Source organism: Peromyscus maniculatus, chromosome 15 (assembly GCF_049852395.1).
Source record: "Peromyscus maniculatus bairdii isolate BWxNUB_F1_BW_parent chromosome 15, HU_Pman_BW_mat_3.1, whole genome shotgun sequence".
NCBI classification, from domain to species: Eukaryota; Metazoa; Chordata; class Mammalia; order Rodentia; family Cricetidae; genus Peromyscus; species Peromyscus maniculatus.
This window is the reverse complement of record NC_134866.1, coordinates 13,940,683-13,965,254: the sequence shown is the minus strand read 5'-3', so window position 1 is coordinate 13,965,254 and position 24,572 is coordinate 13,940,683. Positions and strand designations below refer to the sequence as shown.

Here is a 24,572-nt window from a genome sequence, read left to right as displayed (position 1 = left end):
GTTAGGAGTGGGGGCTGCTCTCTCCCTGCTGGAGTGTGGCCTGGCTTGATCTTGTGCAGGCAACCACAGCTGTGCGAGTTCCCTCGTCCATCGTTCTTGTCATGCTCAGGAGACGCTGTCTCATACCGGTTCTCCCTGATCTCTTACAGTTTCGGTCACTTCCTCTTCTACAGTGTTCTATGGGCTTCGGGAGGTGGATGGTACAGATACTTATACTGATCGCTCCACAGGCATTTAGTATTTGCACATGGACCAGTTGTGAATTTCTGCGTTAACTGCTCTTTACCGCGCAAAGAGACATCTCTGATGCGAAGCTTGAGCTGCAAAATTTACAGTTTCACTTTTTTTTTTAACGGTTGAAAGAAATTCCATTGTGTCTATGTACCCCATTTTCATTATCTATTCATCAGTTGATTGACATCTAGGCTGACTCCATGTCCTAGCTCTCAGGAATAGAGATGCGATTAGCAAGGAATGAGATGTATCTCTCTAGTAAGATAGAGTCCTTTGTCTGTCTCCCAGGAGTGGGATATCTGACTGCTCTGGGAGATTTGTCTCCAGCTTTCTGAGGAGGTCCATATTGATTTCACAGTGGCTGCACCATTCTCTCCTCCTTTCCCCACAGCCCCTGCTAGAAGTGTGGCCATTCCTAACTTCAAGTTATACTACAGAGTCACAGCAAAGAAAATGGCACAGTACCAGCACAAAAGCAGACATGTGGTTCCATAGAGTAGAACCGAGGAACCATATGTAAGTCCAAGCACCTAGGGCTGCCTGATTTTGATAAAGATGTCAAAAATACACATTGGAGAAAAGACAGTGTGTTTAACAAGTAGTTAGTACTGGGAGTGCTGGATATTTACATGGAGAAGAATGAAATTTTTATCTCATCTGTCAACCTGCCCAAACTGCTAGCAAAGTCTGTTCGTGTGATAAACATATCTCCATTTCAATGAGACCCTGAGATTTTCAGGGTTGTCTGGGCCTGTAGACCACCCCTTAGCAGACAAGCCCTGCTTTGTCAGTTCTGATCTTCATAAATGTGTGATAACAGTGGTGTGAGGGTGAGCGCTTACCAGCTAGCTCTCAGGAACAGCGCTGTCATGTTCCTAACTCTCAGGGTGCAAATATGCTTGGCACATTTCATACCACAAACAAGACAACGGTGAAATTGAGTGGCAAAGAGATGCGCAATGAGCCTCTGAGCTGGTGTGAGCTTTCTTCAGCCCTCTTTGGGCAGCATCTTTATTATCTCTACAAATGACGTAGAGTTTGTCAGCCTTGCAGAGGCAGCGTGAAGGTGAGCATATTGTGACAACAATTAAGTTGAAAACTTTGTATTTTGTGTTAAGACTTTTAAACTAAGAGTTAGGAGGTTGTAGTTTTGCACAGTAAAAGTTAGCAGCTATATTTTAATTTCAAGATTTACTTAACATACCAACTCAGGAAAAATGACTTGACAAATCAAGTTGTATTTGGGTTTGGATTTAAAATACGATGTGTATAGTTTATTTTTGTGATGAAATGAAGTTACTATCATGCTAAAGTAGAGGAAAAGAAACCAGAGCATTTTGAATTAGTTTTTTTTGCATAAAGATTTAATTAAGTGAATGCTTTTGCATTTGTTTTCTAAGTAAAACAGTTTGTTATTATCTATGCAAATATTTAAGAATGCATAAATGTCAATCAGGGAGAATAACTTAGTTAAATCATAATGGAAAAATGTAATTTATTTATTTATTTTTACCAAATGGATCCTGTAAGACTCAAATGAATCACAAATTGCATACTCTTGTAAAAACACTCATTTATATCCCCAGATGAGTATTTCAAGTACCATTTTAAAGATTCTCAATATAAAAAGCATTGTTCCTTAATGATAATTTAGGTATTTTTTTCTAAAGTCTCTAGTGAAATATTGAGACTTTATACCAATTTATTACTTAAGAAGTTCAGTCTATGTATTGAATGTCCTCCAAAGATCTAAAGCCACCATACAAAAACGGCTACTGATAATTAAATACCACTTATGATTATATGTATTATTTAATGTATTCACTTACAAATTATTACATTTAATAGAGGAGGAAAAAATTCAAAAATGCTTAGAAAAAAGCAATAAAAGAGATGAAGTTGTGTTGACACAAACACAGGAAAATGAACATCTGTTCCATTGTCTATTAAAAAATCTTTTTTATTATTTTGTACTTGTGTATGTGCCTGTGTGTGTGCATCTGTGCATGTATGTGTGCATGCATGCATACACGCATGCATGCGTGCATGTGTGTGTGTGTGTGTGTGTGTGTGTGTGTGTGTATGTGTGTGTGTGTGTGTGTGCAGGTGTCCACCGAGGCCAGAACGGGGCATCAGAACTCTTAGGGGTGGAGTTTAAGTGGTAATGGAATTCTCTCCTTCCACCACATGTGTCCCAGAGATCAAACTCAGATGGTAAGGTTGGCGGCAAGCCTCTTTACTCACTGAGCCATGGCGTCTGCCCTCCACCTTACTTTGGACACTCTCTTCCTGAGTCTGAACGTCACTGAATTGGCTAGTCTGGCTGGCTAGAAAGCTCCAGATTCTGCCTGTTTCTGTCTCTTATGTTGGGGTTACAGGTACATGCTGCTGTGGCAGCTTTTTAGGTATTCTGGGGATCCAAAATCTGGGTCTAATGCTTATGTAGCAAGCACTTTATCCATGGAGTCATCTATTCAGCCCTGAGACTATTTATTTATTTATTTATTTATTTATTTATTTATTTATTTATTTATTTATTTATTTATTTATTTTTATTAGCATGTGCATTTCACAGCAGGTTGAAATGCTTTTGACTAATATGTGGCTTTGGCCACCTTTCAACTGGATCCAGAGGCCACACATTCTAGGGTGTTTACACCCATTAATCATCTCTTTTCTTTTAGAATTTGTAAGTATTTGGAATTTGAATATTAGAATTTGAAGCTTGGAACTTCAGTCCTTCTTGGCTAGTTATTAAACTGTTAAAAAAATAAATGCTGTCCTCTGAACATGATGTGGTTACTCCTCTCATGAACTTAGACCAGTTGTGGTCACTTGCAGAAGCAGTCAAAATTCTGGCACAGATGAGGTTGATGCTCTCCAGTCCCCAATTCTTATTGAAGAGATATTGGCAGTTGACAGCTGGGGGGGGGGGTGCAGTCAGAATCATTTGAGGGTGTGGCCACTTGTAGACTTCCTGTGCTCCAGTGGGCACCTCCTCATCCATGCGTGTATGGACAGCACCAACTAGACTTAGCTGACTATAAAAATTAATAATAAATGAACTTTTAGGAGATATTTGGTGGAATGACAAAAAGGGAAGTTGCAGGGAGAAATGGGAAGTAGATGGAATTATATTTCATTGTATACCTGCATAAAATTCTCAAGAAAAAAGAAAAATATTTTAAAGGTGGAAGATAAGATGTGGATTTCCATTCTAAGTAAAAACAAGCAATTTAGAAGAGACTTAAGGTTGGTGGCTAATATAATTTCTTAGATTAAAACAATATTCTGCATTTAACAGTATAATAAATTGGCCTTTTGTTATCTCCACAACAATGGAAAATATCATCAAACTGGATTTCAGTGATTATCATACTTCTGCAATGCAGTTTTTAGTTTCTAAAACACCTTTTAGTTCAGTGATTATCATACTTCTGCAATGCAGTTTTTAGTTTCTAAAACACCTTTTAGTTCTATCCAGTCGCCATCTGACAATGATATCTAAATCAATGTCTGCAATTTTAGAAGATGTATAACCAAATAGTTGGATGAAGACTGAATGTGTGCTCCTAAATCTTAATCTAAAAGTGAAGCCATGATGTGAGCATATATGGAGATGGGACTGTGGGACATGATTTGTTCATAGGGATAGAGACCTTATACACAGGATTTGTGTCTATGGAAGAGATTGAGACAATGTCTTTGCTATGTGTTATCAGCAAAAGCAAGCTATCTATGAAGCCAGAAGTGGATCTCAGCAGACAAGGAGTCTGCTAGTGCCTCAGTCTTAGACTTGGTTCCTGCTTCAAGTGTTAGAAATGAATCTATGGTTGTAGTTGTCCATACTATAGTGGTTGGTTATGGTAGCCTGAATGGCTTAAAGCAGTCTTGGTTTCTATATGACCTTTGAAACATGCATCTCTACCTCTACAAATAGAGTTAAATTATGCTAATATTGATAATTCCTAGCCTTAGAAACAGTCAAGCAAACTACTGGTTTCTCTCATAGACTGGGGAGGGCCTTCAGTCCTGTGTCAATGAGGTGAAAATGTATAAGAACCATAATGAAGGACTATATTTGTTTGGAAGTAGTGAAGGGATATAGGCACAACAGATCAATACCAGTATGATATGGAGGGATGAAAGAGAAATGGTCACAACAGAATTTGCTTTATGGGAAGTAAAAGCATTGTCTCTTTCAAATGCCTCTCCCCCTGCTGATGACCAATGAGATCAATAAGAGCCCAGAATCTCTATAGCATGCGTTGATTTTATTTAATCTGGTATGCCCAAAGAATGAGACTGAACAATCTTGAATAATCACATAAAGAACCCAATATTGGTTTCTAACAATGAAAAGAACAAAAATGTAAAGGAATGGCTGCTTCTATGATGTAGGTGAGATCTACAAGATGAACCTTGAGCATCTAGAAACAGCAGAGAATATAGACACAATTGCATGCCTGTTGTAGCTTATATATGGAATGTTGCCCCCCTGAAAGCCTTATGTGGTGGGGGCTTGATTCTTTGGTGGTGGCACTGTCATAGCTGGAGTAAGTGAATGACAGGAGGTCTTTGGTGTCATCTTGTCCCTAGGTATTTCTTATCTCATTCTCTGTGTCCTTTCTACCATGGTGGGGTTTGCCTTATTCCACTACACACTTCTGCCACAACCATCTGAATCTTCTAGAACTATGAGCAGAATAAATCCTCCTTTCAGTTATTCTGTAAAGTATTAGCAACAAGAAAATTTATCAATAGACCCACTTAGCCATCATGCTGATGGACTATGCCAGAAGACAACAGCAGCCCCTGAAAGAGATCCCAGTGGAAACTTTGTGACATAAAAGAAGTCAAACAGCATCAGCTTCCAGCCCAAAATATAACATTTCCATAATGACATAACAAGCAACTCAATAAATAAATGGGGAGAAGAGATGAATTTTCTAAGCAGAGTTTCAAATGTTCAAGGACAGTATCGATTCTTGAGGCATTGACTGCTACTAGCATCTTCCTTTCAGGTATGAGAAACAGGAGAAGAAAGTTACAGTGATGAGACCTGGCAAACGTTTTATTAGACAGTCAGTTGTGGTCAACTTCAACAGTCAAATGCCATGTCGAAGATATGTAATTTGATAAAAGTGACATTTGCTATGTACGGTCTTTGTACTCTAAACCTATAATACAAATATTATTTTTCTATTAATTCTTTGAGAATTTCATACAATGTATTTTGATCTTATTTATTTATTTATTTATTTATTTATTTATTTATTTATTTATTTATTTATTTATTTTCCCTATGGCATCTTCCTCCCTGCTCTCCCACTCTGCCCCTGTTCCAGCTTGACCCTCCCATTTCCCTATGTTCTCATCCCCCACTCCTCGCCCTCTGCCACCCCCTACACCCAGTCCACTCATGTAGATCTCATCCACTTGTCCCTCACAGGGTCATCCATAAATGTCCTACCTAGGGTCTTTTCCTGTTAGCTAGCCTCTCTGGAGCTGTGGGTTGTGGTTTGGCCATCCCTTCCCTCACATCTAGTATCCACTTATGAGTCAGTACATACTATGTTTGTCCTTCTGAGTCTGGGTTACCTCACTCAAGATGATATTTTCTAGTTCCATCCATTTGCCTGCAAATATTATAATATCATTGTTTTTTACTGCTGAATAATACTCCATTGAGTATATGTGCCACATTTTCTTTATCCATTCTTCAGTTGAGGGGCATCTAGATGGTTTCCATGTTCTTGCTATTACAAATAATTTTGATCTTATTCATGCCTGTTCCTCCTAGATCCGCATACATCACTACCTTCCCTACTTCATGTCTTCCTTTGTTCTATAACACTTTGACTTTAATTTGTGCTGCCTGTATACTTCTGGGTGTGGAGCCGTCCACTGAAGCATGGATGCTCTGCCAGGAGACACATCCTTAGGGAGAACTGACTTGTCTTTCTCCAGAAACCATCAACTATCTGTAGCTCCTCAGTTAGGAGTCTCCAGGGGATCATGAGCCTCTTCTTACTCAGTGATAGATTATTTACTGGCTTGATCTTGTTCATGTCTTAGTTAGGCAACCACAGCTGTGAGTTTATTAGTAATGCAGCATGGTCATGTCCAGGAGACACTGTTTCCCTTCCATCCTCCCTAACCTCTGGCTAATACAATCTCTCCATCCCCTATTCTGAGATACCCCCTGAACTTCGCAGCAGGGAGAAATGGAATCTCATTAGGAAAAAAAAATCAGGAAAATCCAGTGGTAGAGCTTGTTAGAAAATACATGACCTCCAACTGTCAAGTTCATAAATAGTAGTTTGATAATAGCTGCAACCAAGAGAAGTGAAGAAGACATGATGTCTAGAAGTAGGACTTATATCATATCTACATTTTTATAATTGTATTAATGTGCATGTTAATAAAAATTTATACCTGCTTTTCAGAGTTTATCCCTTCATGTAAATTGTATCATACAGTATACATTCACCCAAGGCACAATTCTCTTGTTAAAATTATGATTTTTCAGAGTTGTCCCTGCTGATTACATTGCAGTACTGGACATTGTAGGATTTTTTTTTTTTTGTGTGTGTGTGTGTGTATGTAGAGAACAAACCTTCCAACACTATAACAATACTGTACACATTGTCTTTGCATATATCATCTTGGGTATGCAAATGAGACTTCTCTAGTATTTGTGCCCAGAGGCAGGTGTATGTAGCCTCAGCTGTCCTAGAAATTGAAAGATTGTTCTTCAAAGTGCCAGTAATGAGCATGCTCATGAGATCATAACCTTTTCTGTGAACTCACTTTTTCATAAAAGAAAAATGCTGTCACCCAAGGATATTATTCACCTGCCACTCTATTGTTCTTACTGAGTGACTTCTGACTCTTCCATAGAAAGGTCTTCCATACTCAAAGGTTACCTTCTAATACTATAAAGTAGCTTCTAAAGCATTTATTCTGAAAATGATTTCACAAAAGGAACACAGCAAATGAATGGTTTAAACAATGTCTTCCTCACTTGAGTAAGTACATTTCTTCCAGAGCTTATAATTCCAAGGGGCTGTCTCATGATACTGTGTAAATTATGGGTCTTTTTTTTTTTTTTTTTTTTTTTTTAGGTTTTTCGAGACAGGGTTTCTCTGTGTAGCTTTGCGCCTCTCCTGGAACTCACTTGGTAGCCCAGGCTGGCCTCGAACTCACAGAGATCCGCCTGGCTCTGCCTCCCAAGTGCTGGGATTAAAGGCGTGCGCCACCACCACCCGGCAAATTATGGGTCTTAAATGCTGTTAATTAATGGATACGTTAGTAAAATTGTGAACAGAACTTGGAACAGAAAAAAAGTGGAAGAGATGAAGATCGTAAAAGTTGATTTTATTGATTATCTATAGATTCCTTCTGCCCCAGGGATCACTAACCTGGAAATGGGGGGAAGGGGCCCACTGTTCTCATTAGAGCAGGGTCTTGGGAGCATTCTTGGGATGATTGTCAGAGCAGAAAGTTCATCATTTGAATTGGATCCTTACCTCCACCAATCTCTTGCCTAAGGTGCCGATCCCCAGCTGCCCACCCACCAATGTGAGATACAGGGATAGAATAAAATTCTATCTATAAAATTATCTATCTATAAAGTTTATCTATCTATAAAATTTTTTCTTCAACAACTTTTAATATTATATCGTCTCAAACAAAAGCAAGTCTTCTTCATCCTCTTCTGTTCCCATACTACAATGCCTTGCCTTTACTAACCTTTCAGATCTTATCTCTGTCCTTAATTACCATGAAAAAAGCCAGACAGAGAACAAGCAGATGAAGAGCATGGAGTGTGGGGGTGATGATATCCTATGGCTGCACATGTCTGGATGGTATAGTCTTTTCCTTTACTGCCCTTTTGTCCCTGTGGAGTGCTGATATAGTCGTTGCCTTACTCGTTTTAAGTCACCTAGCCTTCCTCTACCCAAAGCCCCTTTTGACTTAATCCAAGACTGATATTTGCCAGGTCTCCATATCTTTATCTCTTTGCTTTGCTGAATGGGGAAAGAAGCTGGTTAGAGAGTTTATTTTTTACTTTTAAAAAAAAAAACTCTTCTAAATAATTGGCTCCCAGAATTGAAGTCCTCTTAATAAACAATGTAGTCTTAGGGGAAAGCATTGCTTTAGCTGGAGAGAGCCCAGTGCAGCTGCCAGCACACAGCTGCCACCATTTCCTACACGAAGAAAGCAAGATTCAGGAGGTCATCTGAGAGAGAATGGCTTTGTCAATAGCCGGCTTAGTACCACTACCACGCCTGTATTCTGTTCTAACTGTAAAGCACAAATAAGCTTTGTAAAGAGACTTGAGTGCATGGAGGTTAACATTTTTCAGAACCTTAATAGAATTCCTGAGCTTGCTCTTCTCAAGGTAAAATAAGGGCATCAGACCTCAAAGGACTAGCCGTTTAGAACTCCGTTTCTTGATTCTGTAAACACTAGTGGGGGAAGTGGCAAAGGAAAGGGATGTATCTTAGGACTGCTAAGACAATGTTGGACAACTTCTATCACTCACATCATGTGTATTAGAGTAAGAAGAGGGTTTAAATTGCTTTGTCAGTTTTCCTTTATACGGACAGTGTAGTGGGCAGAGTGAGAAGGGCCCCTACAGATGCTGCATTTGAACCTTCACTCCCTAGTGGGTGGTGCTCTCTGGGAGGTATGGGAGGTGCAGGCTTGCTGAAGAAGTATGTCACTAGGAGCAGCTTTTGAGACTTCAGAGTTCTGCTGTTTCCTGAACTCTTGCTCTCTGCTCTGTGCTTGCATTCTCTTACAGCGACTTTGAGCACAACTTAGTACTTCACTAAATCTACGGTGATTTCATCTGGAGATCCTTTATTAAGTGTGTTCACCAACATACTGTTTCTAAAGAAGGTCCCAAGGATACACAAATTTACGAGAGAGTAATCAACCTACAATGTCAGGCGATCATGTAAGAAACTTCTTGAACCCATCCTAAGATTTAGTCTGGGTTCCAATGGAAGTTTATAAAAATTCTCTGCACATTTGAGCCCTATTGTTCTGAGCTACCTGCTCTGTTCTTTGGTTTATTACTATTAATTATAATATTATCCCTTTGAGAATTTTGTACAATGTACATTTTTGAGATTATAATTTAATTAAATTTCTCCCTCCAAATGCTCCATATACTCCTCCCCATGCTCCTTCAAATTCATGACCTTTTTTTATTGGTTATTACATATATATGTAATATATTTATAAATATAATAATATTTATTATTATAAGTAAATAAATAAAAATTACATTTTCTATCTATCTATCTATCTATCTATCTATCTAAAAATACAACATGTTCAGTCTATATAATGTTACTTACATGAATGTTTTCAAGTATGACCATTTGGCAATGGACAAACAGTTGGTGTGCTCTTCCTTGGGAAAGACCACCTCTCCTGCTTCCAGCTTTCTTCAGTTGCCTACCATTCTTTCTGTAGGGTTCTTTTCTGTCTAGTTTGGCATGTTCATTGCTGTCATCCATCCTTATTCACCTCACATTTAGACAGTCATGTTTGTGAGATTTAATGGGTGTAGCTTCTGATATTACTTGGAGACGTAACTCACAGCCAGTGGCCTTTTGGTTCTTATAATCTTCCTGCCTCCTCGTTTACAACCTTTCTATGAGCCTGGGGTACATAAGTGTTTTGTAGATGCATTCACTGGGACTGGGTTCCACAGATCAGTATTTTGATTGATTATGGTTTTCTCTAGTGGTCTTTGTTGCAAAGAGAAGTTTCCTTGGTGAGGAATGAAGGCTGCATTTATCTCTTGGGTGTAAGGCCAAATGTTTATAGACTCTTGTTAGAGAATACGCTGGTTTAGTAAATTGGTGGTTGTAGATTCTCCTCCAATAACTATGACTCCCTTCCCCAACTCTTCCAAGATCTACGTCCTCTTCCTTATACACCTAACATTGAATCTCTTTTTGAAAAAAAAAACAACTTTATTTTATTTGTATGTGTGCTTTGTCTGAATGTATGTCTATGCACCACATATGGGCCTGATGTCCATGGAGGCCAGAAGATAGCACCTAATCCCCTGGCAATAGAGTTACAGACAGTTGTGATCATCTGTGTTAGGTGCTAGGATTCAAACTCAGGTCCTCTGCAAGAGTAGTAAGCACTTTTAACTACTGAGTCATCTTTCCAGATTTCCCTAACCTTTAAAAAAATCTATCAAAATAAATTTATGCTGCTAAAATATTCCTGGATGTGTGTTCTTCCACTGGAGTGTGGTTAATCTATTAGAGACTACATTGTTAGAGAAAATTGACTCTCTCATTCCAAGAAGGTAACTACCTACGTTAGGGTTTCTTTTTCTGTGAAGAGACACCATGAACGTGGCAACTCTTAAAAAGGAAAACATTTAATTTGGACTAGCTTACAGTTTCAACGATTTAGTCCATTATCATCATGGAAGGACATGCATGGTGTTGTACAGGCAGATACTGTGCTGGAGAAGGAGCTGAGGTTCGACATCTTGATCTGCAGGCAACAGGAAGTGAACTGTATTCCACAATGGGCATAACTTGAGCATAGGAGACCTCAAAAGCTCACCCCCACAATGACACACTTTCTCCAACAAGGCCACACCCACGCCAACAAAGTCACACTTCCTAGCAGTGCCACTCCCTATGGGGTTCATTTTCTTTCAGACCATCACATTTCACTCTCTGGTTCCCATAGGCTTGTAGCCATATCATAATGTAAAAGTGCATTCAGTCCTACTTCAAAAGTCTCCATAGTCTATCATAGTCTCAAACAGTCTAACGTTCAAAGTCTCTTCTGAGATTAATGTAATCTCTTAACTGTAATCCCCTGTAAAATTGAAATAAAAAAGCAGATCACATACTTCTAACATAAAATGGCACAGGATATATATTACCATTCCAAAATGTAGGGAAGGGAACATAGTGAAGAAATACTGGACCAAAGCAAGACTGAAAACCACTGGGTAAACTCCAGCTCTACATCTCCATGTCTGATGTCAAAATGCTCTTCAGATCTCCAACTCCTTTCAGCTTTGTTGACTGCAACACACTTCTTTATCTTGGTCTGGTTCCACTCCTTGTTAACAGCTTGCTTCAGCAGGTATGACACACTCTGGCATCTCCAATATCCCTGGGTTTCGGGGGCAATCCAGGCTTCAACTTCACAGCTTCACACAATAGCCTCTCTAGGTTTCCATTCAGGAACACCACCCCTGTCATATGCCTGGCCTCAGTGGCTTTCCTTAGTTGAGAAGGAAGATTCTATAACCCCTTTCTTGTATCCTTGACTCTAAAGCCAAAACCACATGGCTTAAGCTGCTAAGTTCTATTGCTTGCTGGGGATGGAACATGGCCGCCTTGTTCAATTACATCATCACCAGCTTTCTTTTTTTACTGCCTAAGCTTGACTGTCCTGAAACTGGATCTGTAGACCAGGCTGACCTCAAACTCAGAGATCCACCTGCATTTGCCTCTGGAGTGCTGGGATTAAAGGCATGCACCACCACACCCAGCTCTAAGCTTTTCTTTAATTACTTTTCACAAGTTAGAAATGTAACTGAGTTGGATCTCACCCTGAGGTCACCTCTCCCTTTATTCTACCTCTTACTTTGTCTCCTAGAATAAAGGACTTAGGTCCATTCCACTTCCTGGTACTTCTTTCCTCCTTAAATTGTACATTTATTTTTACCTGATCAGCTTGCTCTTTTTTATTATAAATCTTCATTAGAGTTAACACTAGTAACCACATGATAGAGTCTATAGTAGGCTGTTTTAAGATTTCCTCTGCCAATGGAACTAATCCAAAACTCTTTACTTTAGACTCAGGCAGACTCTTTGGACAAGGGCAAAAAGCAGTCATATTCTTCACAAAAATATCACAAGAACAATCTCTAACTAACATACTAAAATCTCTCCTCTAAAACCTCTTGAGCCAGGCCCTCACAGCTCAAATCTGAACACTATGAACAATGTCTTCCATGTTCCTTTTAGGATCGCCCATTAAGCCCCACTTAAAGTGTTCAACTGATTTTCTAATCCATAGTCCCAAAGTCCATATTCCTCTAAACAAAAACATGCTCCAGCCAATCACAGCAATACCCCAGTCCTTGTTACCAACTTCTGTCTTAGGGTATCTATTGCTGTAAATAGATACCATGACCATGGAAATTCTTAATAAGTAAAACATTAATTTGGGCTAGCTTACAGTTTCAGAGGCTTAGTCCATTATCATCATGGAAGGACATGGCAGCATGCAGGCAGATATGGTGCTGGAGAAGGAGTTGAGGGTTCTACATCTTGATCTACAGGCAACAGTAAATGAATTGTATTCTACACTGGGCGTGTCTTGAGCATAGGAGACCTCAAAGCCCACCCCACAGTGACACACTTCCTCCATCAAGGCCACGCCTACTCCAACAAAGCCATACCTCCTAATAGTGCCACTCTTTATGGGGGCCATTTTCATTCAAACTGCCATACTAACAATCTCTAATAGTTCCTCAGCAAATGGAGGGATTGCATGCCCAACTCCCTTCTCCATGCTGTGAGACTTAGTCTTACACAGGTCTTGTGGATGCTATCACAACCTCTCTGAGTCTCTATGTGCAGCTACTTTGACATGGCCAGAAGACATTGTTTCCTTGTAATCATTCACTGACTCTGGCTCTTATATTCTTTCTTCTCCCTCTTCTACAATTATCTCTGAGTCTTGAGAGGGAGTTGTGTGGCATATATGTTCCCTCTATAGCAGAGAGTTACACAATCTCTTATTCTGTACACCTTGGTCAGTTGTGGGTCTCTGTTTTAATCATCATCTACTGCATATAGAATCTTCTCAGAAGAGGGTTGTGAAATGAATTGACCCGTGGGTATAATATGTCATCAGGAGTCAGTTTTCTACTATGTCCATTTAGCAACATAGCATTAGGTAGTAGATTCTCCTCCTGCAGGGCCAATGACTTATCTTGTCACAGATTCTTGGCCTAATAATGATGTCAAATATGAATTTCATCTTGTGGAGTGGAACTTAAATCCAATCAGAAAGTAGTTAATTATCCCCTGCCATTATCACCACCATTGCACCAGCTGACACGCCTTGCCAGGGTACTGTAGCTCACAGAGCTCACAGCTGAATGAGACGGATGGTTTCTCTTTTTCCTCCAGGAGAGCATGTAGCACCGGCCAGCGCTGTGAAAGTTAGGCAGTTGGGAAGAAGCTTTTGGGTCTCAAAAGCTTTATTTCTCTATGTTAGTTTGCTGTTTTGTCAGCAACAGGGTCTTTACCATCAAGTTATGGAAGGTAACCAAGAGCATTGGCAGCCTGTAGTGTTTTGGGAGGGTCTGTATGGGCAACACCTCAAAAAGAAGTAACAAATTCCCAGCACTAGCTTTAATTTTTAGCCTATAGACTTTAGTTTTGCAGGTAAATGGAATGAAATAATCCAGACCCAGAAAGACAAATATAGCTGGAGTTTTCTCTCCAGGTCCTACCAAGCCCTGGCAGTCTGACAGCCCACTTATAAAATAAACACGCAGATACTTATATTATTTACAAACTGTATGGCCCTGGCAGGCTTCTTGCTAACTGTTCTTATATCTTAAATTAACCCATTTCTATAAATCTACACCTAGCCACGTGGCTCGTGGCTTACCGGCATCTTCACTTCCTGCTTGTCATGGCGATGGCTGGCATTGTCTCCCTGATTCAGCCTTCCACTTCCCAGAATTCTCCTCTCTTCTTGTCCCACCTATACTTCCTGCCTGGCCACTGGCCAATCAGTGTTTTATTTATACAGAGTGATATCCACAGCAGACAAATGTCACATGTTTTCTCTCACTGTGGATGTTAGTTTTGAATCTTCAGATATGTTTGCTTCATTCAGAGTATCCATAGAGGTCAGGAAATTACTAGTGGGCTATTGGGAGAGGACTCAAGAGAAAGCAGATAATATGCACTGGTATAAAGAGTTAAAAGAGAATAATGGGATGGGAAGGGCTAAATTTGGAGAGGGAATGGGAAGACAGGGTAGAGGAGGGAATATGTAGAGGAATAGATAACACTACATAACTTTTGAAGTGTTCTTATTGAAACCTGTTTCTGTACACACACACACACACACACACACACACACACACACACACACACACTTGTGTTTTGTTTTGTGAGAACACAATTTGATGCTCTCCATACAATGTCATCACTTTGCCATTGGTGCTCAGAATGCCGAGCTTAGGAGGGAGCTGAAATGCAGACCAGATCTTGTATACACTCTGTATGAGTTATTTATCTATGGCTGTGATAAAACATAATCACTAAGGCAACTATAGAGGAGTTTATTTGGGGCTTACAACTCTGTAAGGTTAGAGTCCAGTATGGTGGAGCAGAAGTCGCATGTGGCATGTGGCTAGAGCAGCAGCGGAGAGTTCATATCTGGAACCACAAACAGAAAGAGTGCATTGGGAATGACATGTGGCTTTTGAAACTTCAAAGCATACTCCCAGTGACATATACCTCCTCAGCAAGGTCACGCCCCTAAAGAACCAAGTATTCAAAGGTTTGAGATTTATAGAGGGACATTTTATTGAAACCACCATCCTATGAAAGCATCCAGTTTAGTTAACATGCATAACAAGCCACAAGAGGTGGCTAAATTTATCATGTCTTTCCATACAAGGTAATTATTTTTATATATCCCCAAATCTGATCACATACATGATTCTCTGAAGCTGCCACTCACTGGCATTAATAGTCTGCTGTCAACAGTCCATATCTCCAGTCCCTTTATTGTATGACTCTACTCTTCCAAATTCAACTGAAAGTCATTCTTAAAGGACCCCGGTTCTCCTATACACTATTCATATGGTGCAAGTTTTCTTGTACAAACTGTGTGGTATATAGTCTGGAGGTGAGGCTTGGCTCCTAATCAGTGTTTGTGGACAGCATTCTTCTAAATCTCTAGCCCTCTCATTCAGAATCATCACTTGATACCTTTCCGAACTGAGTCATCACAGACATACTTGCTACACATTCATTCACTGAGATTTTTCTTTGATATTTTTCTATGATATTTTACAGATACTCCCCAGTGTTGTTAATGTCCATGTTCATGATACTTCCATTGCCCTCAGATCTCAACACCTCTCTGTTTTCTATTGACCTGTACCTCAACTCTAGCACCATTTTATCCAAAATATGATCTTTCAACATGTGATGAACATATAAGTATTAATGATAAATTTTACATCTCTTTCATACTACATCTTTGAACATCATTATATATGTTCAGTTTGTAAAGCATTTCAGTTTAAACTAATCTTACTTTAGTGCTCAGTAGCTACACAAGGGTAGTGACCATAATATTATATATCTCAGCTCTAGACAGTGGCTTTACTCTAGACCTCATGTAATTGGTATCCAAATACCACCATCCGTGTTGATTTTTGAGGGTCTTACACATTGATATGACCTCCTGAATTTTTAGCTCATTGACTCTAAGATTCCCAGCCTAAGAGTTACTATGCCTACGAATGTCTGTCTGTAACATCCATCTGTTCTTTGTTGTGAAGGTTAGATAGCCATATTCTACCCATTTTTACAACGCCCTTGCAAGTTGCCTCAGTATGTTCATTCTGCCTTCTTTGTACTTGAGCAATGAACTCTTATGCTCAGTTAAACTTAGCCCTTGGTCTGTTCCATGTCTGCACTTTAATAGCGGACTATGGATGGAACAAAATATGTTTGCAAGCATCTCTAATGGAATCTCAACATCACCTTGCAATACACTGTACGTCATCTCCCTAAGCAAGGAATTCTCTCATTCTGTGAGACAGCTGCTGGCATTTTTTTCCTCTTCTCAAATGGATTGTATGATTCCTTTTTCAGTTGGAAAATACAGTAGAAGCAGTGAGAGGAGAATAGGCTCCCACTGGTCCAGCATGTCCATTAGTGTAGTGGTCTCTCAGTCTCACTCTTCTGCCTGTTCTGCTGACATGATGGACAGTGCCCGCTCTTATCTCAGGCAGCCTCTCTTCCTGCGCCTGGATCCAAGCCTATCACTATTCCAAGGATTTCTTTCCTGCATCCTTGCCTCCGTCCCCCACATTATCAATTGCTATGTCTTCACTAGACCCACATCATCAGCATTTGGAAGGGCAATAATGTATTCATGGTAAAAGAAAAGAATCCTCCATTGACATTAGAATATCTCCCAGGAACTGCTTCACCTCTTTGCTTTCCATTTTAAGCAAAATTCCTGTAATTTAACTGACTGTATTGCCACCTCTTACACTTCTCTCTAGGTTTTCACTTAATATCTTTTATTTAGTTTGTCACCACATGCACTGGGCATTCTCTTATCAAAGTCACCAGTCAATGGCTGGCATCTTCCTAGACCCACTGTAATTTCCTCATCCTTTTTACTTGAAGTGTTAGCACATCTGACACAGCCTCCCCCCCCCCCATTTGTCTTTCAAGTCTGAGAACAATCTATTAGCATTCAAAACAAAACCAAACAACCATGCCCACCCCCAACCAAACAAAATCAACCGAACAACAACAAAACCAAAAAACCTAGGGCAGGCAAGCTGGAAATTTTGCAGCTGCCCAGAGGGGAAGATGAAGATAGAGAAGGAAAAAAAGAAAACTCCTTGCCATTTGAGGAGAGCTGGTCAGAAGGTTGGCAGCATGGTGGAGAGATGAGCTTCAGAGAGTAGTTGAAAGGTGAAGCATGAGTAGGCTTTGGGCAACATCTGAAAGACAGGACAGACGAGAAGAAAAAGACAAAGCTACACTGTTTCGAGTCAGGAACCAGAAAGGCAGGCAGACCCAGCCGAGCCTCAGGGCAGCTCTTAGACGCTGCACTGGGGCTCAGAAGGAAAAGGCAAGTCTGCCTTTCTAGGGGTGCTTTCTTCGTCAGGTCCTTGATATGCCCAACGGAAATAACTGAAAGAATGCATCGTCAGCATGCAGGGCTCTCTCTGAGCGCTCATCTGAGCTCCAGATGCTTCAAACCAATAACCTCACCCGTACTCTGTCCGTGAAGTCTAAATGGTATCGAAAACCTTACATTTCTAACTCAGACACAAGCATTTAGCTAGGTTTACAGTACTAGGCATGACTTCCCTCCTATCAAGAGGGCCTTAAGTCCAGTTAGACAGGTTTTTTTTTTTTTTCTCCCAAAACAAAATGCCTCTATCATACCATTGGAGAGATCTGATTGGATCAGTAATTGTTGTGGTTCATAGCTGGGTAGGACTATTGACGGCTATTCCCCCTTGTCTGCTTGCATAGCACCTTCCTCTACTATAAGAGCTGGTCCTCAGGGAAGAAGAATCCAAGTCATTTCCATATTGATTCCTTCACGTTCTGAGTTTAAACTGTGTGGTGTCTTCAGCAATAGGGTCTTACCTTCAAGTAGTAGGAGGTAGCCAAGGCCAATGGCAATAGCCTGTATTGTTTTAGGTGCCTGTTGGACCATCTTGATCAAAGACTGGAAAGGAGGTTTCTCATATATATATATATATATAGTTTGTGTGTGTGCGTGTGTACACATATGTATATGATGTGTTTTGATCAAATCTATCCCTATTCCCTCCACTCCAACTCTTGCCATGTACCCCCTACCACTTTTCCCTCCCAACTTCATGTAGTCTTTTAAAAATATACTGAATCCAGTTGGCATTGCAATATGCATGTGGCCTTCCACTGGATCACAGGTTTCACATCTGATTCCTTGTTTATTTATTTGTAATTTGGGTTTATTTTGACTCATATCACTTATTGACACCTAAGATTACTTTCTATATTTATTTGCTTACTTTTATTTAACCTTGTCTAGAATTTAGTTATGTGAATATAGGGACTTAGTCTATTTCGTTTACTTATATACCCTTAGATCTAGAAAGAGACCTTTGATAAGCAATTTGTGCTCAGTATTTGCTGAACAAATGACTGAGTCTGAACTCATTTTCTAATATCAATACACTAACTTATAGATGATTACTGTGTGGTTTTACATAATATATGTGTCAAATCATATTTCAGGATCAACAATTTTGCTATCATGAAGGTATCAAGTAAAACAGATATTACTCTTTGCTTCAAAGCAATGTAAAGTTGAATTCTTCATATTCATGTTATGTGACTGTTTCAGTTAGAGTTGCTATTGCTATGATGAAACACCATGACCCAAGCAACTTGGCAATGAAAGGGTTTATTTGCTCACAGTTCATCAAAAGCAGTGAAGGCAAAAACTGAAGCAGGACAGGAACCTGGAGGCAGGAGCCGATGTAGAGGCCATGGAGGGGTGCTGCTCACTGGCTTGCTAATTATGGCTTACTCAGCCTGCTTTTTACAGAACCCAGGACCACCATATTAGGGATGGAACCACCCACAATGGACTGGGCCCTATCCCATTAATCACTAATTAAGAAAATGCCCTACAGGCTTGCCTACAGTCTGATATTCTGGGGGTATTTTTTTAATTGAGGTTCCTGCCTCTCAAATGACTTCAGTTTGTGTTAAGTTGACATAAAGCTATCTAACACAGGGACAGTATTTCATGTTTTCATGACAAGAAGAACAATTTCTGAAATAAAAAGATAATTGGAATAGTAATTTTTCTTTACTATTTGGTAGGACTCAAAAGCGAATAACTACACTCAACTAGGAACACTGCCATTGAGACAGGACAAAAGCCTACGCAAAGGAAAACCGTGTCGTGGGGGGAAAGCTGCACAATGGTCAAGCAAGAGCAAACGGTGTGGCCACCATGACCACTAGGAGTTTGTCAAGGCCAGAAGGAAGAGGCAGTAACTTGAATGGATAAAAGTAAAAACCACAGCTGGTAGAAATTATTTGGATAAAGCGTTTGAGTGGGAGACCACTAGGCAATAGGGAGTTATATAGGTTTCTTGAGCATGGTGTTTGAGATCCACAACCCGGAGGGGATGTGCATGAGGAACTAATGCATGAGGAATGAATTTGTAGATTTATTTTTGACCTAGACATCATGTTCAGTCATCTGGATAAGGGCATTGGACATCTCTCATTTACACAGTGTGAGAATTTACCTTTTTTAACCTGTGAAGTCGATACGCTTTTGAAAGAAGCTAATGTAACCACATTTCTTCTTGGCTTCATTTGAGCAAATGCTGGAATTTCCAGGGCAGACAGGAAGAAAGCTAAGTAATCCATCATGGCTGAATTTATTCTGGAGGCAGAAAGAGTGAGCTGAGGAGAGTACATGAATAACTTGCCTTTTTTGTGAAGTCGCATTTTTTTTTGAGAATAACATGAGTAATATTCTCCTCATGTTGATCCCAAATTCACTCTTTGTATTTTAGACAGATATGCTGTAATATTTCCATGCGAACTTATGATTGTATGAGATTTGCTTTCAAATAGTCTAGGGGCCTAGAATTATGGTGGTGGTTATAGATGAAGGAAAATTGCTGAAGCAAGAAATGTATCAAGCTCCTTTTCTACTCTTATATATATTTGAAGCCTTTCATATCTAATGCAAGCAATGGAGACAGTAACACACATCTAGGAGTTAAGCTGACTTTTCACGATGCTCTCAGTAAATAGGAAAATAAAAGCTCCAAACTTTTCTAAAGACAAGCAGTTTGTACTGATGGCTTGTGATGCCCATTTCCTGTATCCTCAGTCTCCCTGGGGGTCAATCATGTGTCTGCAGTCTGAAGAAATGAAAGAACTTCAAGACTGAGAAGAAAGGAACAAGACAAGCATGTTGGTACTGCCTGAGGTCTGAGCGTCCTTCCCACCCATACACCTTGTAAACTCCATCGTCTTAAAGCCCCTGACTGGGACCCATCGGATCCTGAAAAGCCTGGCCTATAGATGCTTGCAGCCAACTACCAGAGTCTATCTGTGTGTCTGCCTTCTGAGTTGCTATATATCCACACCCCTGAAATTTTTCTTCAGCATGAGCCTCTACATTTGCCTTTGACATAATTTCCAATCTATCAAGAGCACTCCTTTTCAATTATGACTTTGATACATACCTGGCTTGAAGACACTGCTTGATATCACCAGAACCACTGGCTTCTCTCCTACATCTGTTGCCTTGTGGGAGTTGAACACCCATCTGGAGGCTTGGTGTCATTTGTTCTGGCAAAGTATTGTAGGCTGCCATAGACAGGAGGAAGACTCTCATCCCTAACTTTAAGTATAGAAGGGCATGGCATTTCCTAGTCATGGAGCAGAAAATCACGCCACCACCTTCTTAAGCTTACAACACTTAGGCCTGACACCTGAGATTCCTCGAATTTGCACAGTAAACCCTATTGGAATTTCACTTTCAATGGCTTAGAGAATTTGAAGAAGATATTAATAATCAATCATTTATGAGAAAGTAGTGGTCTCTTACTTTTTTTGATAATGTTTATAGTATCCAAAGGCTTGGAATATACTTTGTATGGACTTTAAAATTATTTTACTTATGTATTCTTTAAGAATTTAATGTGATATGTACAATGTACTTTGGTCATATCCACCTCACTCCCCCTCTCCCAAATCTCCTTTCTCCCCATAACCTCTTACAACTTCATATCCTTCTTTTGTATGGACTTTAAAGAGGTTTTATATGGGGGTGGAGCATGAGGCTTCAACTATAAACAAAGAACCATGGGCAACTAAGGATGCAGAGGGTAGGAGAAAGTTTTCCTCAAGGAAGAGCACAACAATTGGTTATCCAGCGCCAAATGGTCTGCAGTCCTTTTAGGGAATAACTTAATTTGCTCAAATTGGAAGTTTTGACCATCAAGTCCAACTGCTTTACTATGATGATAGATTATTTTGATTTTTCAAACAATTCTGTTAGGATTTTGATTTGTCTTTATTTGAATGTGGCCATATGATTATATCTAACTAGTTTGAGAGATGGAGACTTTTTTCTCTTCTCTGTGGATATGTATTACATAACAGTTAAATATGGGGAAGCTCTTATAAGAGAAAATGGGTTGAATTACCATTCATTAATGACTGGCAATATTATATAACCTATGTTGGAAAAAAATTACAAACTTCTAAAATAACCATGTTGTAATCTGCTTCTTCTTATGTGTGTGTGTGTGTGTACATGTGTGTGAAATACATTGATTCACTTGTAATGATAAAATAATGTAAACTAATTTTCATTCAGATTTGTAAAAGAAGGAATAATTTTTCAATAAGTGAATCTTTACATTTAAAGGAAGAGCAATATCTCTAATACTGTAAATAACTATTGTTTGGTTTTATTTTTTAAGATTTATTTATTTATTATGTATACAGAAGAGGGTGCCAGATCTCATTACAGATGGTTGGGATCCACCATGTGGGTGCTGGGATTTGAACTCAGGACCTCTGGAAGAGCAGTCAGTGCTTTTAACCTCTGAGTCATCTCTCCAGCCCCCTGGTTTTATTTTTTAAAAGAAAACTAAAGGGATGCCTTTAGAATGTGAACTGTTTCAAATGTATGTTAGTATTTAGTCTGTAACAAATATAAAATTTAGTAATACCCATGAATATTCAAGGTCAAATGCTGATTTAAAATATTATAAATATTTATGAAGTATGTGTGTGGGAAGAAAAAGGAGAAAGGGAGAGGGAGGGAGGAACAGAGTGAGGGAGAGACAGAAAGAGAGGGAGAGACTCATGAATGACTAATAAACTGCCCTAAAGAAGAAAGAGGAAATAGCACTCTATAGCCTCCTGGGGAGATGACTTAAAAGAGGGTGTCAGGAATTTAAGTTCTCAATGCCTACCACATTTGTGCTTTACACAAATGCATGATAATGAACAGCACACATTGCATGCTAGGACTATAGCAAGATTTGTATGCCCATGCTCCCAGGTATGAGTCATCACAGAGAACATTTTAATTCCCTCATTGGAACAGGTGATTGTGACTATAAACAGATATCAGCATAATTATAGATTCATTAATACCCATGGATGAAGCAAGTGCGATTGTAAGTGTTAATGATTTCTTCTTCCTCCCTCCCTGTCGGCTCTGCCTCTCCCTTGGTTAAATGCTATCCTTTTAATCAGTCTTGATTGCTTTGCTTTGAGCTGAGACTTCCTAAGGAACTCCTCAGAGGCGCATTGTTTTGCGGGTGACAGCTGTTCTTTACTAGAGCAGACTGACGAGAGTTATATATAGTGATGATAATAATAAATTGTGTATACAAACACATAGACCACAGGGGGCTGCACCAACGAGCATTTGAGTTTCATGTGATACTTTCTTCTGCACTGACAACCTGCCCACTCCAGCTGCTGCAATGACCCCCGGTAGCTGGCAGCAAGTCAGAGATTCCCTCCTCAACTTCCATGACCGCTTGGCAGTTTCCTGAATAGTTTATCCACGATTTAAGTTTCCCTCCCCAGCTTTATTTAATAGAAACTCTCTGAAGATTTTAATTCTGCTGTTATTCTGTGAAGATGAAACAATTTCTAAATAAGTTCCATTTCTAAAAATGCAGTATGTGTGAAATTAATATATTTGTAAAGTTCAACTATAAAGCACCAGTGACTGGAAAAAATGGGGACTTTGGTAGAAATGTACTGGTTAGCGTTTCTTGTCATTTTAATGTAGGGTGATTATATCTTATTGTGATTTCGATTTGTTTCCCCAAAGATTAGTGAGGTCAGGTATTTTTCATATTGGTTGGCCATTTGCATGTTCTTTTTTGAGATATGGCTGCTCAAGTCATTTTCCTGTTATCAAATCAGATTATTTATTTTGGCCTTTTTATTTTTGCTCTGGTTTGGATAAATGTGTATTAGTACAGCCACTTTAATAAAGAATATGGAGGTTGCAAAATAAAACAAAACACTTAAAATAAATGAACTATGTTATAATCCAGCAATTTTATCATGGGGCATTTATCCAAAGAAAATGAACTCTATATCAAGAGATATAGTCCCATTTATTCAAACACTGGCCACCAAGACATGACGTCACCAAGGTGTTCATCACCTAGATGAATGGATAAACCAAATAACACACACACACACACACCCCATACACAAATGGTATTCTATCCACTCAAAATAAAAAATAAAAATCTAAATATCCAAACATGGGAAGAACTAGAAACAGTACTAAGCTAAGTGAAATGAACCACAGCTAAATAGACAAGTACTGTATGATCTTACACACACTCATGAAACTAGTAAGAACAGTAGTCACTAAAGTCCAAGGGAGGAAGAGAAGAGACAAATATGGGAAAAACTGGATAGTAGGTCCAAAGTTACAGCCAGATACCACAAAAAATGTAAATGTTTAAGGTGAAATATAAACTAATCATCTCGAGTCAATACACAGTATAGAAATCCCAAACCGCCACACTGTTCTCCATAAAGATGCACTATTATATCAATGAAATTTAAAAATGTATTTAGGAAGAAAAGTATAATCAAATCCTCACTATTATGTTTAACTATTAATGTTTAAAATCAACTTTGACTGGAAATTCAAGTTTCTTGTCACAGAACCTGAAATAAATACATACAAGAATCAGAGATCATCTATTTGAAATAACATGTGATTCATCTCATTTTAGGCACCTTCCCATGTACTATGCATATGTCACTATCAATCTATTCAGATTGCCCAGGCACAATGACAAATGTCCCCTCTTAACACTGTATGGAACATCACTAAAGCAGAAAACAATAGTTCACCATACTGGCCTTTCAATAACCATCTATTTGGAAGCTGACAGTGGTAGGGAAGGGCACAGCATTTACCCTATGGCGAGATCTCATCAGGGGCTCGGGTGTTTAGTCATTTTCACGTCTCCCTAAGTTATTTGTCTTTATATATCCATTTTTCATCCCCGTGGAGAATCCTGTGCTCCTTTCATGAATGGCCCTTTATTTTGTGCATCAGTATGGAGTATCCAAGCATCTTTTCTAAACTACAATTTGCCTGGATCATATAGACTTGGGCTACACCATCCCATTGGATTCATTTGGGCAGGGTGAACTTAGGGGGCCTTTCTCTAAAGATGGAGCACCTGTGTCTGTCTGTCGTTTGCTTTATTCACTTAGTGGCATGGTCTCCAGTTCCTTCCATGTTTCAGTAAATTACAAGTTTTTTGCTTTTGTCTTTTGAGTGGATGGCATTCCAGTGTGTGATTGTGAGTGTGTGTGCGCGCGCGCGTGTGTGTGGGGTTATCATGTGACATTTTATTTACCCTTTCATCTAGTGATAGTCACTCTTGTTGAAGCTATGTCTTGGTGAATAGTGCTTAAAAAAATATGAGACTTTATATCTTGGTACAC

General features: G+C 39.3%; 2 long non-coding RNA genes across 2 annotated transcripts in view; one reads left to right on the top strand and one right to left on the bottom strand.

The window, feature by feature from the left end:
• Positions 1 to 24,572, top strand: part of LOC121822753 (uncharacterized) — a 74,304-nt gene that overhangs the window by 5,798 nt on the left and 43,934 nt on the right. The window lies entirely within an intron of this gene.
• On the bottom strand, positions 16,578 to 17,660 carry LOC143268745 (uncharacterized). The gene is made up of 2 exons (XR_013044868.1): positions 17,478 to 17,660; positions 16,578 to 17,026 (listed from the first exon to the last, which is right to left on the bottom strand). It is a non-coding gene; the product is annotated as an uncharacterized LOC143268745 (long non-coding RNA).